Source organism: Trachurus japonicus, chromosome 9 (genome assembly GCF_045865225.1).
Source record: "Trachurus japonicus isolate A0001 chromosome 9, Traja_1.0".
In the NCBI taxonomy this organism is placed as follows: Eukaryota; Metazoa; Chordata; class Actinopteri; order Carangiformes; family Carangidae; genus Trachurus; species Trachurus japonicus.
The window spans coordinates 39240820-39259565 of record NC_140915.1 but is presented as its reverse complement, the minus strand read 5'-3'; the positions used below and the strand labels follow the sequence as shown (position 1 = coordinate 39259565).

At 44.0% G+C, this 18746-nt stretch overlaps 1 protein-coding gene across 1 annotated transcript in view; it reads left to right on the top strand.

Annotated features, from left to right (window-relative positions):
- zdhhc8b (zDHHC palmitoyltransferase 8b) overlaps positions 1-18746 on the top strand; it is a 67645-nt gene that overhangs the window by 6226 nt on the left and 42673 nt on the right. The window lies entirely within an intron of this gene.

The window sequence follows — 18746 nt, the reverse complement described above, 5'->3', positions numbered from 1 at the left end:
CAGTAATGGGATCAAATGTGAGTTTCTGACAAATGTCTTGATCTAATAATGATGAGTGTAGATCTTAAGGGACTTCTGAATGGGACATTTTTGGCTTGGAGCAAACCATTACCAAACAGATAATAAAAATACACACACACACAAGTCAGTCCCAGCCACTGCGTCAGGGAACTATCATATATCAGCTTGTCTGTTGAAGCACGGTATGTCCAGCTGTTGTGTCTTCTCTGGCTGAAGCTGTGGGGTACTGGTCCTCATGGGGGGTCATAGTCCAGCAGACCTTCTTTCTAAGGGAACCACAGGGAAATAGAGAAGTTAATGTCATTTGTCTGTTATTATTATCTCACTAAAAGAATTACTCCACCAGTGTGCTGCACTACCTTTCCTGCTTACAGCCCTGTTCAGGCTTAACCATTGTACCTGTGGCTCATACCTAAACTTAAAACTTAAAAGGGGAAAAGTGTCCTGAGCTTCCCACCACCAGAGTTCATGCGGGCGACTTGCTGAGCTTTCATACAGTCAAAGTGATCTGCCTCTGTCAGTATCGATGAGCGAAAGAGGCCCGGAGAATAAAAGACCAGGTCATCTAATCTTATTCCATCCAGCCTTCCTGTCACTGCTCGACAACTAGGTTAAGATAATGCTGACAGATCCTCTTCCCTGGCAATCTACCGTGCATGGTTGAGCAGGCGGACTACACTACATGGCGCACAAACACAAACCAAGCCAAGCCAAAATTACATTAAGCGTCAGGTCGAAGCAAGTTTTTCCTGATTTGTTTCTTCTGTAATTTGTATGATCATATTTGATAGCTAATAAGCCTGTCTGGCTCCATAAAAGACTAACAGTTTCCTGTGTGATCAAGTAAATGCCAGTAGCTATATATTACAAGTTTGTAAAACTGCTGTTACTGAAATAGATGTATTACATAATTTCTCCAAATAAACCAGTGTGTTCCATGTTTTGTGGCGTTATCCAAATGGATGCAACAACGTCCTGATCTCAGGCAGAAACCCACTTTCATGAGACAATTTGTGAGAAACAGGGTAAGAATATTGCTTGCTCTTAGGCACCATTTATCATGAATTAATAAAGACATTGATGTCTTAATGTTCAACAGCAGGAGATGAGGAGTCTTAGGAGCTTTAATTGAAGTCACTGCTTTATAAAAGTCCATGATCTTTCTGCCAAGTGCTGAACTTTTGTAATATGCATGGGTTAAACAAACTTTATAGGGCTTGAAGAATGTGGAAGAAATGTCCTAAATTTGTCCAAATGTGTAATTTCGGCTGCAGATCAATAGAACTGGAGGAACATTGAGATTCTTTTTGTTTCCCACTGAAACTCGTGACTCTGCTCCTTTCTCTATGTCTATTTTAAACCCTTTTGGTTTCTCTGAAGCACCGGCTCTCTGCAGTTCTGGCGCTTGCCAAAGAAACTAAATTGTGCCTTGCGATGCCATAGTTGAGGTAAAGGAATACATGTGGATTCGGCGCACAGCCGTGTGTGGGTGAAAAGTGCGGGAACGTGCAGCGAGGTGCTCTCAGAGTTTGCTGTACTCCATCGGCCTCCCACCAGCCGCCTGGAAAGACTCCTCTTGGGGAACATGTGGGATTAATTTAGACCTCCAGCCTCTCCCTCCATGGGTGTCTCCACCCTGTTTCCCCTCGTGTTGTTTTGCCAGAGGGAGACCATGACTCGTAATAAGTAGAAACAGAGCTCTGTGTCTTAACACCCTCGGCTGGACTGGCTTTCTGAGAGATCGAGGAGTGTGTAGCGAGCCCAGGCTCAGTGTTTACAAGAGTGTGGCTGTGTCCATCTCTGGGACGCAGAGGAAGACAAGCAGATAGACTCTGTGATTATAAGGGCAGTGTCTTCCGCATCTTTTAGCCACATTTCTCAAGTAAAAGTCTGTGGAGATGAGAGGGCTGATCAAACAAAGCCACCACTCATTCATCTGTGTAGTGGAGTTCAACCATCCAGCTACCGTACAGGCCGACACATATCAACTCAATTTTGAACCTAAAGCCACGATAAGAAATTGAAGAGGTGATAGCATCTCTCAAATTATTCTGATTAAAATAGTTTTGGTAGGGAAATGTTGCTCTTAGTTGTAAATCCACAAACAATTTCCACTTTTACTTTTTAGCATTTTTCAGGTCATTTTTCCGCCCCACACCTTTACTGTGTGAAGAAGCTGTACTGTTTTCATCAGACTCATTCCCCGATGCAGCAGGCAGCTGACCAGTGACAAAGCTTTAACATCCCAGTTGATTTTTGCTTTGGAGTTGCAGTAAAAGCAACTGTTTCTTAACACATGTCCATGGCAACATAAACGTTAATAATCTATAAGTGTTGTATTTCATCCTGTTTTGCTAACACCGAATGGCCAAAATATCTTAGCTAACAACTAATATACAAGTATATCTGTATACTGTGTGTGTGTGTTTGTGTATATAAATACGAGTGTCTGTCTCTTTGAAGCCATGAATCCATGGGGCTCCAGCCAGGCTAGTTTCTTTTGCCCGTTCCCTTTGTACTTCAGTGTAGAGATGACCTTATCCTGTTGCATCTGTCACATGCTCTTATTTCACACCTCTCTGGACAGTTTATGAATAGACATCAGTTTCATATTAATATTTATCACAGCTCCAACCTGCCAAAAGCCATGTACTTATAGACAGAGATGCCCCTTTTTTTGCTTGTAACCCTTCATACAAATTTACTCAACAAAAGCCCCATCATCATACACTTGGGTACTTTTCTGTGGTATCCAGGGAATGTGCTTTTTTTCCTTCATATTTATAAGTTGTTTAGTTCAAGGCATGCAAAACCTATTTTTATACTTTTAGTGGTCCATTGTGTCGTGCATCAGCTGCTGTTTGCCTTCCACACAAGCCTCACCTTTTTAGCTTTCACCCACTCTCCATCCTCCACTTTCACATCTAAAATAGTGAGTGAACTCCTCTGGCTCCAAAACAAATATAAATACCCTTTGATTTATGCTGGACTTAATAGATTTAGAACGTAGGGACAGAAAGTAAAGTGCAGTGAAGCTTCACCATGGGCCCTTTAGTGAGAGAACCACTGGGCTCCACTCAGTCACTCTTATCCTTGTGTCATATACCTATTTAAAAGAATGGCATCATGGTTGGCAGTGGGGGTATTTTTAAATTGGCTTTAATTCACAAAGGACAAATGTGTCCAGCCCTCAGGCTTCCGCCATTCTCTGTGGATTTCAGGTCTACTTCTTCCTAATATAGTGTGCATGTCATGTAGAGAGAAATAACACTCAGGGTCTGGATCTTCAAGCTTGTTTTAAAAGATCTGGACATGAATATGGTCACATTTTGTGTTTGCGATGTAATGCTTGACTCTGAATTGACTGTGAGGGTTGTTGTAGTTAGCAGTAGTTGTTTTTTCAGACTAGTAAAAGAGACTTACCCAGCTGTGATATTTTTATTACACAATTTGACACACAATAAAAAACGTTTCACCAAAGGAAGTTGTTGACGGCATCGGTGACATAGACAGGACTCTGTGGGAGAGTAGCCAGCCGCCCTGAGCTGTGGATTTCCTCTGTCAAACTGTTTTCTTTGGCACAGCAAAGTGCAAAATTCTGCAAAAAGCTCTGCAGTTTCTGTGAGTGTCGTCTATCACAGCTGATGAAGTCATGGTTGCTCTATCTTTGACTGGAAAACAAGGACAGGAAGTTTGACTTTGGATCTGTCTTTACTTCTCAGATACAACGATCGTCAGTGTTACACAAAAAGCAGACGTGGACGTAAGTGAAATGATAACAAAGTGGTTCCCTTGGCTTTAATAGAGCTATTTACACAGCACCTTCTCACATGTTAATGTGATACGGGTCAGTCCAGCACTTTAATTGGGTGGTCTGAGTGTTTGAGTTGGGCAGTGTGCAGTGGGGTTCAGCAGCTGTCTGCATGCTTTGGCTTTGTGCTACCTTATCTCCTCCAGGATGAGGCTGGGTTTGGTTTATTTAGCTTCTTGTCTCGGTTTGCTAAACCTCTCTCCTGAACAATGATTGGCAAATCATAGCGTTAGCAGGCACAGCAGGTGTGTTCATGGAGCTGTAGTAAGGGCGATACTTGAATTGAAAGAGTTTGGAGGATAAAAAAAAAGGAGTGGATTCAGTCTTCAGCATTAATATCCCTTCTCCAGCAGCCAATAGATGAACACATAGACCCTGGAGCAGACATTAAAAACAGACTGTCATCAAATGTTTTTTTTATTATTATTATTGTGTGAACTTAAAAAACAACAACATGGTAATTGTGTGCATCCAACTGCTTGTAAAGCCTCATTAACTCGTTAGTCCTTAATTGACTCATTAGGACTTGTAAGGCAGGTTAAACATTGTCATTAGAAGTTCTCAGCTGATGATCATTTCTGCAGTAACTCTCAACAGCCGTGGGCTCTGAGCGAAGCAGTCGACTGAGAATCTGAACATGAAGCTGACTGATGCCTGGACAGCAGGAGAAGCTAAAGGGATCAAAGCACTTCCAGCCTGAGACGCCACTGTTCAAAATGTCAGGGAATACTGCGGAAGTCAAGACCACATTTTGAAGACCAAGGAAACATTCAGATAAAAACCCGCTGGGCAGAAAGTCAAAAGCAAAAGCCCCAGATGACTGGAAAGAAGCTGCAGGGTTTAGTTGGCACAGGACTGGTGGTGGAGTCAGTCCCTGTGCAGTGTTGCTCCAACAAAGAGGGTCTAAAATGGAAATCCATCAGAAGGAAACCTTGACCGTTACCTCAGCACAAGGGTTTCTAAATCTGCAAAGCAACATCTGGATGAGCTAACGGGAAACAAGTGCTGTAGATTGATCAAGTTAAAATTGACCCACAATCTACAGAAGAGTATTAGGGCCACTCCTGAAAAAAAAAATGAGAGGAGAAATAACTTGTTTCGTAAGTTGAAATATCGAGAATAAAGTCGAAATGTTAGGTAAGTCGAAAGGTTAAAAATAATTACCATTGACTGTTGATACACGTGATATGATATCAGTTAAGTATGCAGTTGCATAACTTCAGAGACCTACTCTGATCAGATCTCCCTTTTCTTTTTCATGAGTGGCCCTAATAGCCTATTCTTCCTTAACAATCAGCTAAATTGTGTTTCAAGACAAAAATTGGCAGAATTTAATGAAAAGTAAACCTTCCATCTGTTCAGCGGGTGAAGGAAATGTTATAGGACATAAAAACACAGCACAGAAACAGGACAGAATGGATTCTACTCAATATCAGCAAAATCTGAATGCAAATGCCGTGCAACAGTCAGGACAGTGAAAGTAAAAGTTAGCCAATTAGCACAACACTGATTGTGATAATAGGTTACAGTCATGTTCACAACTACTAGCACAGTAGAGTTTAAGCTAATGTCACTGGAACTGGAAACATGCCTTGTCAACCAACATTTCTTTAAAAAGGAGATCACTTTTAGCATTTTAAAGTGCATATGTGCTGTAGCAGAGCTGGAGATAACTCAGAAGGTGAAACCATAAGCACTTCTGGTCCACTACGAGCTGAAGGCCCAGGGAAGGAGCTTTATCCTGCCTTATCTCTTTTGGCATGAGGATGTTTTTTGTTTGTTTTGCTGCTTCTCTCGGAGGAATTGAGTGAATTCATCCATCTTGGGCGATGAGATAACGGGAGCCTGAACCTTTTGCTAAAACGGTTAATGCAGGCTGAGACCTCAGACACTATCTACTCAGGCAAATTATACTGTGCCTAATGTGTAAAATACCAGCAGACCTGGAGCCAAGTGAGTGGCGAAGTAAAACAGAGCCTTATGCTGCACCGCAGTTTCACTGCCACTCAACCATGGCACTTTACTCCAAATGAGAAGCATTAGGTTCTTGGTTGGTTAGATAGTTCCTAATCTGCAGTGATTTAATTCACTGACCCGGTTGCAACCGGTTGGTTCAGCAGCCTTTAAGCATCTGATCAGAACTGACATGAACAGCAGACTCTGCTGTTCCCAAAGTCTGTTGCACAGCACCCCACTCCTGCCACCATGTGCACTCTCAGCAGTGTGAATAATTGCTCAAGTACTGATTAAACTGCTGTGGAACTACGAGCCACCCGGCCAAATCCAGCTGATCCCTCAAATGGTTTTATGGTATTCCCTGTTGACAGCAGGGCCACCATCCTTACAAAGACCAGTTACAGAGTCTAGACTGACACCTACTGCCCTTATTTTTCAGTCATCTTCCAGTTTCTGAAGATAATGGCTTTAAAATGGCAGAGGTGGCGTAGAATGTCAATGTTCAGTATCCACTTGATGGCAGATATGGACACATTCCTGTCCGGCAGGGTGTTATGTCATGTTACTAACTGCACCACTCGGGGTGCCACATCCTTCCCAGTGGGTCCAGCTGTGTGTTGTGTGATGAGCAGTGTCTGTGAATGTGCAGCAACAGCCAAGTTTTCCAGACAAGCTCCAACCGAACCATGTTGAAGTTCCAGCTGAATATTTGCCCGGCGCAGCGTCTCAGGACACTTCCCCTCTCTCTGACTGAAACTATACTTCAGTTTCTCCCACAGATGCTGAATAATGCAACAGTTAAAATGTTTTTTCTTTGCATTATACCCACGAGAGCACTGGCTTTTAGCATCACTGAATGTCAGGCAGGATAATATGTGAATATCAATTAGTTTGTTTTATCGACCTTTATACGAGGCCACAGCCTGCTCTGTACTCGCTGCCCTCCTTCATTCATTTTACATTCTGATCCTGCACTTCCTCCTCTGCCATGTGTATTATAAAGATGTTGGCTTGCGTCATTTCCCATTTTCCCTTTGGCTAGATTCACCACTCTGGAAGTATTAATCTGCCTAAAGTCTTTGGCAAAATGAAAAGCAGGTTGCAGCAGTCAGGTTGACAAGTGCTGCACAGACACCTGCGATAAGCATATTCATAGGCTATCTGTTAAACCAAAAACCCAAACACAATGCTATGATTCAGTCTGTGCATTCAGGATGTGACAAGAGGAGTTGTCTGAGGAGATGTACACGTTTATGGCAGTATGGCAGGTTAAAGCCCCTCCAATACATGCCTGTAGGTTAAGTCTGTCTTGCTGTGTTAATGAAATCATTCAGGGTGGCGGCGCTTATCTGCAACAGGCCTGGCGCTCCTCACTCTCATGAGCATATTTCTGCTGCACTAATGCGCTGGGAGAGGCTCCCACTGAGAGTGTGTGAAGAATGTTATTAGTGACTCTTTGGTCTTTCCCCAGAGACCTCATTCACATTTTACCCTCAGAACAAACTTTTCTTCCCTGATTTGAAAAATGTCTATTTTCATTTCATTTTGTTAAGTTAATTTTAATTAGAAATAGTTTTTTTTTACTCCAGCTTTACATATTTTGACCAGTTTTTTTCCCCACATTGCTGTACTTTGAACATTAAAGGGACAACGAGGAGTTTTGGAAAGCAAAGTGTTTTCATAGCCTACTACATTTACCATGAGCCTCCATGCGCACGGTGAAATTGTTGGACCGGCGCAGGACGGACAAACTCCTCGTTGTCCCTTTAAAAGTAACAGTGTTTATCCAGTGTGATAAATCAGACTGTAATGTTGGCAGTGTATCCAATAGTTATGGTGTTGCAGGCCACAGGCATTCCTGCAAGAAATTAACTGTGCATTTTGTTGGTCTTGAGGTGGGCTTGGTGACTGACAGCTATTTTTGGGGGTGTTTTAGGAGTCTGAGGGCAAGAACAACTGAGACAACCAAACAAGAAGCCACAACTTCTATCAACAATGTTGGAAGACTGATTTGACTGAAAGTGTAAATGAATAGTTTCCTGGAGAAGGTGGGGAAGAGGAGGAGCAGGAATCTCTAAGAAACTGCTGAGCAGTCAGAAGCTGCACCTGGTTTCAGGAAGCACTAGCTACATAAACAATTGTTCAGGATGGTGTGAACCAGCAGCAGTACAGCTGTCTCACCAGAGTACAGGCTCAAAGGGGCGCGTACGCAAACTCAGATGTCACATTTCAGCCCTGGACTCCAGAAAAACGTCGGCTCAGCTGTGGCAGTGATTGGTCCAGGAGTTGATGTTGTTGTGTCTGGAGTGGCTGAAACAGGCTGCGCTCTCAGCAGGGGGGACAGGGAATGTGACAGCAGCTGCCCGCGCAGCCGGCGCTTTCATGTGGCATGGCTGAGGTGTGGTGGCAGGTGGAACTGGAGAGTGCTGCTGGCTCAGATGTGCAGAGCTGAAGCTGAAGAAGACAAAACAAAACAGAGAGAGAGGAGCAGCGTTTGTACATCAGCCTGCTGCTTCTCCTGTAGATTCCCACAGAATATTTTTAGACCATCTCTAATATAAATCAGAGCATCTGTCTGGCAATTTCAGGGGCCTGTCGAGATGTTAGTCCTGTTGACTTGAACAAATTTGCCACTGTCTACGCGCTGTACAATGTTAGAAATGCCATATTTTCCATGGTAAAAGATAGAAAGAGGTTATTCACATGGGAAAAGACGGTAGAAATGAAACTCAAGCCAAGTTTGAAATTGTACAAAGATGTCAAACTATGTGTTTATATGCCTACAGCAGAAAAACAGCTGAATGTTCTGTCCCAGCTCTGTCAAACAAATGGCAAACCAAATCTGGAAGAAACAAGCTCTCTGCAAAACATGTTAGCAGTGCAATAAGTATTTGAATATGATCATGTTCCTCCTTACTGACAGGTTCAGTTTTGGATCGGCCTTATCTTTGTTTAAATTTGATGGTTTTCATGCCAGAAAGTCTCCAGTGTTCAATGTCCTCACATATTTATGTTGTTGGCAGGGAGGTAAAACCATGTGAAATGGCATTTCCACCACACTACTGTATACCCATGCTCTGTATGATGAAGGATGGCATCATATTTACACATTTGTTCTGTGCCTAGAGAAACAGAGCATTAGGGTCAGTTCAGATGGATAGGTTTCCCACAGACGACAAGTGTATAGTCTTTGCAGGATATTGGACATGGCTTTCAGTGACTGGCCGATATCCGTTTTGTAATCCAACACTGATCCCAGCGCAGTAACGTAGACATCAGAGGAGCATCAGCTCAGCCTGCGGCGTAACATGTGGCTGGGCGACTTAAGGCCACATGGCAGCACAGGAACAGGTTGCTTCTGCTAACAGACTCTCAGGTCACACCTCAGGTCACATCTTCCCATCAGCCTCTTTGCCTGACATGACCTCACACCTTCCTACACACACACACATACGCACACACATTTCCAAAGCCAAAACAATAGACTTTAGTTGCTTAGGCCTAGACAGACTTTTTCTTATTTTATGCAGCCTGTGAACTTTTAGTACTTTTTTAGAACAACTATAGAATTTGCAGGAACATTAAGCATGGCTGCAGGAAAAGTGCTTTATTCTGTGACCTTCCGCACCACTATCCGTTTCATTAGTATAATCACTGTATAATCTTGTCTTCATAGCTCGCGGGGTCAGAATTCAGTGTGACTGAGCCTGTGGGTTAGCACGAGCAGTAAAACATGTGCTGCTGTCGGCCTCGGATGCAGGGTGTCTGCAGACATGTGGCTCTACACCCCGAGAGCGGCGCCGTCGACGAGGAGGGAGGCTGCTGCCGCTGCTGCCAACACATTTCTCAAGCCCTGTCGCAGCGATGCCTCGTGGTGCGCTTAATGAAGCACAGGCTGAACGAGCAACGGTATTGATCTTCCCTCTAATGGGCTATGCATAAGCAGGAGCTCATTATTTAGATATAGAGACAGTGTTGTATAGAGAGAGTGCATGAAGGCAGTCAGAGTGGCGTAACGGTGCGAGTCCATAGCAGCATACACTCGACGTAGAGTTAATGAGTGACATGAATTTATATCCTCTGCTTTAAATGTAGCTTTTACTCTCTTTTATGAGCTGTTTGGCTTTGTGAATGTAATAGAGACTGCAGTGGGATGTCAGTGTCAGTGTGGCACTTGCAATTGACTTTTCATTTTTTGGTGGAGGCCAAAAGTCATCTGTCACCCTCTCTACAGTACAGCCCAGACCAGCCACTTCTCTCCTCTGTGTCAGTGACGATGCTTCACCTACAAGGCTCTCTGCCACCGGCTCATCAGTCTGGACCGCTGTGTCGGACTCTTCTGGGAGCTCAGCACCTGTCAAGCACTTGTTTCAGAGGATGACGCGTCCTCGGCTGCTTCACGTGTGTCACAGAGCTATAGTATATAGTATAGTTGGAGGCTGTAGTGTCGTTGTGGCGGTCCAACCACACAACTGAGCCTAATTTCTTCTCACACTCTTAACACAGCAACAGAGCGGCTGTTGTCCTTATCTCGCCTCGCGTACAGACCCTTAATACAGGATAAGTGTGTTTACTGGTCAGTCGTTAGCAGTGTGCGCCGCTGCTTTACATTCAGTGTGCGTGTCAGCGCCCAGCGAGCCAGCGACAAGGCCTGCCATTCAAGCACTTCACTGTGCTCATTTACAATCTGCTCTCCACATTGCCAGGCTAAGTGGTGACTGAGTGAGGCCTATTTTTAACTCCCCCCTGTAACTGGAGCACTGCGCTCTCTTACTGAAATGGGTAACAGGGCTAAAAGACAGGTAGTTGTCAATCAGCAACTATAGACGCGTAGTTGTAGATTAGGTTGATTCCCATCTTCCTCTTTTCCTCCTCTCCTTTTTTGTGTGACAAAAACAAGTGGATGAAGAATCCAGTTTTATCTGGCACGTATGGGATCTGCACTTAACTATAATGCTGCTGCTGCAGGGAGAAATTAGGAGTTGAACTTGTCTGTGGGACTCTCAGGAATCTCAGTTGCTTTTTGGGCTTCAGTGAGCTGGGCGCCTGCCAGTCCTTATCTTCAAACCATATCACAGGACCTTTTTATCACTGCTCCATGTGCACAAACTCAACACAGCCCGGCTAGTTTACTGAGATTACCTCTTTTTTTTATCTTCCTCCTCTAGAACAGTTCAACCATCATCATGCTAATGGTGGGAAAGTGAACACATGAGTGAATCTTGAAACTTTGGAGCATCTCGATGGAGACGTTTACTTCTTGGTGATAAAGCTCTGTTACATCTGATTTCTGAAAGAGTCCTTAACGTCTGAGCACCTGGTGATCATCGGTCCACTGGTACTGCCTGGCTGTGGCCGTGACCCGTCTGCTTTGGGTATGAATGGAACAGATGGGCTGATCACCTGTGCATTATGAAGGGGATTCGTGGCCCTGGAGATACACACCCACACACACACACACACACACACACACACACACACACACACACTGATCTGATAATGTAGGCTGAGGTCGGATCAGCCTCAGCCAGATGGGCATAATTAGTTGATGTGACTATATTAGACTGTGAGTGTTTTGCCCCAAACAGAAGTCACACAGTTGAGGTGATGTGTGTGTGTCTTCTGTCCATATTCATCCTCATGGTTTCCATTCACAGCAAAGCCAGTGTAGAAAGAGTAGAGAAACTTGACTTGCTAGAGATAGATAAGGCTGACTTACTATTTTATTTTTATTTGTCCACTCAGTACTTCCTGACTGTCCTAGTCCAATCCTGTTTAAGATTTGTAAACAGGTCACAGATGTGTAGTTTCATTCATCAAAGGCTCTGTAATTTCCCCTAACAGCTGGATTTTTTTAACCCTAACCCACAAGTGAAGGGTACAGTATAATAGAGACTATTTTCAGCCGTGGGTTTATATATATTGTGTCAGCGTCAAAGAGTCAAAGAGTGTGGCTTTATTATGAGTATTTGAGGCTTATAGTCTTTGAACCATAAGTCTGTTAACAACAAATATAAGAAAAATAAACACAGATACCTTTTATATTGATGTGATGTGGCTTAAAGAGCAAGCCCTCTTGTTCCCTGCGTCATGGTGGACTGGACTTGACATATCAGTTGCTCATCAAATAAAGATATTTCATTGTTACGGAGCTGTGACACCGTTGGAATCAGTCTGAATGTTGCTGACTTCCTCATTAGCCTGTAATGGAGATCAGTCCTCTGTTCTCATCTTACACCTGCTGCATTTCAGAGGAAATGAAGTGTCTTAGCGACACTCTGTTGCCCGGGCACTGCCAATCTCTGTGATGCCCCGGCCTAATGAGGCTTGCTTTATGCCACCGCTGGCAGGGGCCCAGTCCCAACACTGGACTGACTCAGGAGATGAGGGTCAGGGTCCTGATGGAGGCTTGTCTTCCTTCCTCATACCATCGTCCATCTTGCATGTCATTTCTTTGACTTGATCTCTTAGATTTCAGTATTTCAGATCTATCTGGTCTTCCCTGTGTCCCTCCGGCTGTAGCCGACATTTTTAACATTTGCAGATCTGTGAGGTTACTGTACAACAACACGGTTAGGCTAAGGACGGGTGATTAATGGTTGCCTAGTAACAATAAAAGAGCACTCTGTCTGATCAGGGCCCATGGCCTCAGTAGTACTGGCTTGTTGATGTGTACAAGGACAGTAGTCCATCTACACTCTGCTTGGAGAACATGGACGTCCACTCCAGAGCTGCACGTAGGCGACACTCTGCAGCGACAGCATCGATGTCACACACACCTGGTGGACCTGCAGGTCTGGGAAGTATAACACTGGCATAAGGATGGAGAAGTGTGTCACTGAAGGGGTCGGAAAGGTCAGTTAATCCGGTAACAAAGGCAATAAGCTGCCATGTCGCCTGACAACATGATAGAAACGGTTCATGCTAATTCATGTTGAAGGACTACCAATGAGAAAACTACAAGACTCTGCCTGTGGTAAAGCATGGAAAACATTGTGGGTAGCCGTCATGAATAGTACATGTGATTATTTAAATGTCTCTGTGAGTGTAATGATTTATATGTATTAGGCTCCAGTACCTTAAAATCCAAATGACTGGCTTTAGAAATACGTGCTCGTTCTGCCATTTCTTTGTATCCATGTGTCTATGGCTTTGGGTTGAGTAACATATTTTGCAGTTTAGCGCAGCCATTGGAGCTCTGTGGAGACCCAACCCATACATAACACTCAGCAGATGCACCTGGCCTAAGTCATGATTATGCACACACAGAAGAGCGCCCAGGGACACACACAGAGAAGGCAGTGGCTGGTTGTTATGTATGACCTGAGTCTGCTGGAAAAACAGAGGCAGAGGGAGAAACTGTAGACTGCTCTGCTGAGTGAGCTGAGGTTGAATAGTAAAACGCAGCAGGTTGTTGTAACATTTTGTCCCACATCTCTCTTCATGAATAATCTATGATAATGTTGCTCCAAAGCCAACACTTCTCTTCCTGCTAGTCGACACAAAACAACAATTCCAATCTTTGTCACACAGAGGAAATTAGTTTTGATCATTGGCAGTTTAACAAAACGCATAAACAAACACAAAGGGATCACCATTACAATTACAGAGGAATAAAGCTTTATAGCAGGCGTTCAGCTGGAATGATAACCTTTGTTTTACATAGAGTTTATTCCCAAAGCTGGATGCTCAACCCATTTGAAATAATGACATTGGAGGAGATTCAAGTCATTTTATTGGGTCTTTTGTGAAGCCTGGTAATGGAGCATTTAAATTACTGTTGCTTTTGAAATTGGTAATTGATTACCATTAGCACAAAGGTGTTCTGGCTAATTGGAAGACTTTTAAACTGAGGGACCACAATCTTCTTGTTAATTTACCGTATTTCACTTAATAATGCACAGAAATTGACACTAGCTTTTATGGGTCTATAATAAAGTGCTCACATTTGCAAACCTTGGAAACCCACTTAATGGCTTTTCACCCACTCAACCTTCTCCGTGTGAAACTGTGACAATCATTATGAGTGTGTCAGCAGGTTGGAGACAGTGGCAGCCCTCTTGTATAGTGATGTTGACTTGGGGTTGTTGGTGTTTTATTAGACTGACCCCGCGGGCCAGGGGGTGACCGTCGAGGCAGACAGATAAGCAGAGTCAGCGTTAAGGAGAAACACGACAACTGTTCCCTTTGTGCTAAACTCCAGATATAAGCATTTCAACACAAAGATGCACTGACATTTCTCCCACTGTGAGACCCCACAGCTTGAATGGACAGAACAAACACACACACGAGTTTACAAAACAAGCTGTTCACATACAATGCAGGGGCAAGCCGGGGGCAAGGTGCTCATCCTTGCTGTGGTTTTTTGGCTATGCAGCTGTGTTTGTGTGTTTGTGTGTGTGTAAGTGTGTGACCTGTGAACTGTGACCTGTCACAGCTATAGAGAGGTGTGAAGTCATGGCAAGGTGACATAACAAGCAAGGCCCAGTTTTCCCTGACTAATCCTGCAGCATGAGACGCCTGTCTCCACATAACAACAGCACACTGATTACGTTCCTCTTACTGCCCATTGTATCAGCACATTGTGCTGCTTTCTATAATATTATCTGCTATTTAATGGATGCTTTTATCCAAAGCACATTCCTGGAGCCACCCATACCAAATGTGTATAGACGCTCTCCTAGTGCTGTAATGTACTGCTTTTATCCAAAGTGCCTTCATTAGAGAGTGCACATATTCAGTATGGGTGGCTCCAGGAATAATGGAAACTATCTGTGGCAGCGCAAGATTAACCCGCCTAAAGTTAGTCTGTGGCGCTTCAATGGAAAGGCATGGGTCCAGTTTAACCTTAATGCCAGTTGGAGTCTATAGAAGGCCGACATTTAATTTAGCATCAGCTTGTGTGTGTGTGTGTGTGTGTGTGTGTGTGTTGTGTGTGTGTGTGTGTGTGTGTGTGTGTGTGTGTGTGTGTGTGTGTGTGTGTGTGTGTGTGTGTGTGTGTGTGTGTGTGTGTGTGTGTGTGTGTGTGTGTGTGTGTGTGTGTGTGTGTGTGTGTGTGTGTGTGTGTGTGTGTGTGTGTGTGTGTGTGTGTGTGTGTGTGTGTACTATTTACCCATTGTACTGAATATGAGCGACTGCAGCCAGTTGCAGCAGCTGTTGCAGCTTGGCTTAGTTCTAATCTGAGCGTGCACTAAGTGGATATTAGTGGATATATTTATGCATCACCAAAGTAAAAGTACAGCACACAAACTAATTCTTATGTAGGGATTACTAGATGTTTTCACCTACTAACTGCCAAGTGTATTTGTTGCACACTGACTATATATAGGATACTGTTGATGTACCTTATCCAGATGTTGTTAAATATGTCATATGAACTGAGATTATATGAATTTAAAATGAAATGTTCACTAAGTATGCAACATTTTAAACATGTTCTGCACATAATAACCCTGGAAAACTCATGTCCATGGGTAACCATACAAATCAAGTAAAGTAAGGCCTACATTTATGGGGGATTGATATAAGTAATGTATTGTCTCTGGCATCTAAAACTGTTGAATGTGGAAGTATTGTTCTTGCTCCATGTGGGCACTCAATGAACTGCTGCTACACAAGGTGAGGGTCACATACAGACCAGTGAAGGTAATCAAATTTTGAAAAATGAGTGTGAGAACCCTTCAAAGTATAGCTGATTATCACCTACATTTGGGGTGTGTCCATCAGTGAAGTCGGTGCAGTAGCTGAGGTGTGTGAGTGGAGAAACGCTGCAGTGTAACGACACCTCTGTGGCGACGCCGGTGCATCACTCCACTACACAAGACAACAGAGGCTGCACAGTGTCATTTTGTGTCTAATTAATTTTTAGGATTATTGACCCGTTGTGAGTCATAGCACTGACATCAATCAGTGCTCAGCTGGAAGTGAAGTCGGAGGTTGAATGTGATATCATGCACAGTAAGTTGTGTAATTAAACACACTTGAAGCGTCTTCTGTACTGGTGCGTGTGGTCTGAAAGGACTTCAGGCACCTGAGTGTGCGTGGGTTACATCTTGCTAAATGCCACATTAGCAGCAGCTCTGACTCAGTTAGAACAAGTTCCTCTTACATTTGGCAGCTATGAATATTTCACATCCTTCAATGGAAATGTCTTTTTGTCTTTTGCTCTGCACAGTTCAAACAAGACTATGCTCTCCGTCTGAATGAGCAGCGGCTGTGAGGTTGACGGGTTTGTCTGATGTCAGACTTGTAGACGGAGGGAAGCCGCCATGTTGTTTCCTCCACCGTCTCTGAGAAGTCATTTGTTTTGCTCGGGTAAGAACTGATGGATGGCGTAACCGTTAGCAGCAGATTGATAGCTGTAGAAGATGCCGTCTATGAAATTACATCAATCACTCATAAATAATGTTGGAGGGTGTTAGCTGATGCTGATGATGTGTGCAGCACGGCGTTGTCTGCTAAATTGCCTTTTCAAAAAATGATTACAGTGAAGCCTGGCTGATATAACTCCATTAACGTTCATCGAATGCATCTTTAAAGGCCAAAAACATTTGAAACAAAGCTGAAGGCAGCTGATACCTGAAGGTGGTTTTGTGGTGAGAAAATGTTGGTATGAGCTGGTTCTATCACAAACAGATCAGTCTAACCTAGTTTTTTTTTAAACAGTTTAATGTCGTCCTTTGTGTATTAATTACTCAGACATGGTGCTGCTGCTTTCTGACTGTGGGCTGCTCTTTTTTTTGTGGAAAATGTGTCAGATTATTACTGTACTCCCCCCAGTTAAAATGTCACTGTGCTCTCTGACCACAAAGCTATTTCACTGCAGAGGAGTGAGACATTTAGGGTGAAGTCCCGTTTGTTTACGGGCTGGGCAAACGTTCAGTCGCGCGTTGCCATCGGAGACGGAGCGTGTAGGTCGGTGGAAAGAGGAGCGGGAGGATGGAGGTGGAGGGAGGCCAGACGAGAGGTGCTGTGTGTTGCCAGTTATCTCAGCAACCTCTTGCTCCAGAGCGCTGCGCTGGAGCTGCTCATTACCTGCGCTTGTTGTCATGAGAACCATATTAATACCTTATATTGATTCTCTGCGTCGTTACACTGCATTCATAATAAAGTGAGAGGGAGAGAGAAAAAAAAGATCTCCCTCACCTCGCTGGTTGTTTCCATTACCAGGTAATTTAGTGTTATTATGTGTGTGTGCTGCAGACAAAACCTTTGCTCTCTAACAGGCCACGCAGCCGCCACACTGGTCTTCACCTCGCACTGATGGGCCTCATTTCTGCCTCTGGTCAGAGTAACAATAAGGCTCATTCATGCTGCTGACACTGTACGACCATCCACAGAAACATCAGGCGTGTTTGATAATGATCAGCACAACTCTGCTGAGGTCAGAGAGTGGGTGGAGGAAGAGGAAGAGGAGGGTGGAGGAAGAGGAAGAGGAGGAAGCTCTGACCTTCTGACGGTGAAGTTCACAAAGTTTCTAGAGGCTGTCGACCGGCGCGCTCTGTTAGTGGAGCTGTTTCAGATATGATGAAATGACGTGAGTGTTAATGTGTGGTGGTTATATCTGTAAAATCATTTGTACAAAATCATTCCAAGAAAATCTTAAAGAGATAGTTCAACATTTTGGCAAATTGGCCTATTGCCATAATCCCTGTAGTTTTAGGAGTAGGTTTGTTACCTTTAATTGTCGGTGCAAGCTGTTTTTAGAACGGCGGAGCAGAGCCGCGAGCTGCTCAGAGCTACGCAACAGGGGCTGATAGCGTGGTGAATGTGCAGGTCACAACTTGTCCACAAGAGCGTTTTGGAGTTGTTGGATTGTGTATTTGATGAGTTTGATGAGGGAAACCAAGAAATCCCATAATGAGCCTCCGTAGCGTAGCTCTGAGCAGCTCACGGCTCTGCTCCGCCGTTCTAAAAACAGCTTGCACCGACAATTAAAGGTAACAAACCTACTGCTATAGGGATTATGGCAATGGGCCAATTTGCCAAAATGTTGAACTATCCCTTTAAATATATGATCTTTTCATTTGCTTGTGATAGTTGCAGGTTTTTCTCAACCAGTGATATACAGTGGCCAACTGACACAGTGCATCTTGTGTGACAGCGTCATCTTCTCTGTGGCTGTTTGACTGTCACCACATGTTAAAGTGTGTGTATCACAGTGGGAGAACACAGAGAGTACGCACAATGATTTATCACCTGAAGTGCAGTTTCCCCTCACCGTTACACAGCTTTACAGGGAGTTTCAGCTGGGTGTTTATCTGTCCGCCCGCTGCTCTACACTCACTGCTGTCACGGCTTTGTTCTCAGCTGCAGCCGACAGCAGCCACCATGCGCTGGCTGCCGAGCACCGATCGACACAGTTGGTGATGAGCTGGTGGACACGGTGGAGCATGGGACAGTGACGGGGACATTTCTCTTAGGAGTTAGTAGAGACTAGATAGATTCACTTAAATAGAGTGTCAGGTTGTAAAAAAAAACTAAACACAACCCAACAGAAATGCTAATGCTGCTTGTCTAAAAAACACCTGTTTACTAGTAGGTTTGCTACACTAGCTTAAAGGGATAGCTCAACATTTTGGCAAATTGGCCCATTGCCATAATCCCTATAGTCATAGCAGTAGGTTTGTTACCTTTAATTGTCGGTGCAAGCTGTTTTTAGAACGGCAGAGCAGAGACGGAAGCTGCTCAGAGCTACGCTACAGAGGCTCATTATGGGATTTCTCGGTTTCCCTCATCAAACTCATCAAATACACAATCCAACAACTCCACAACGCTCTGGTGGACAAGTTGTGACCTGCACATTCACCACGCTATGAGATAATAACACAACGTTACCAGATGGAGTTGTTTTCGAGGCAAATGCAGAGACTGCTGCCGAAAAACTGCCCCCGACGGGAACGCGCATCAGCGGGTTAGGGTTTGCATGAATTTATCTCGAAAACAACTCAGAGCATTT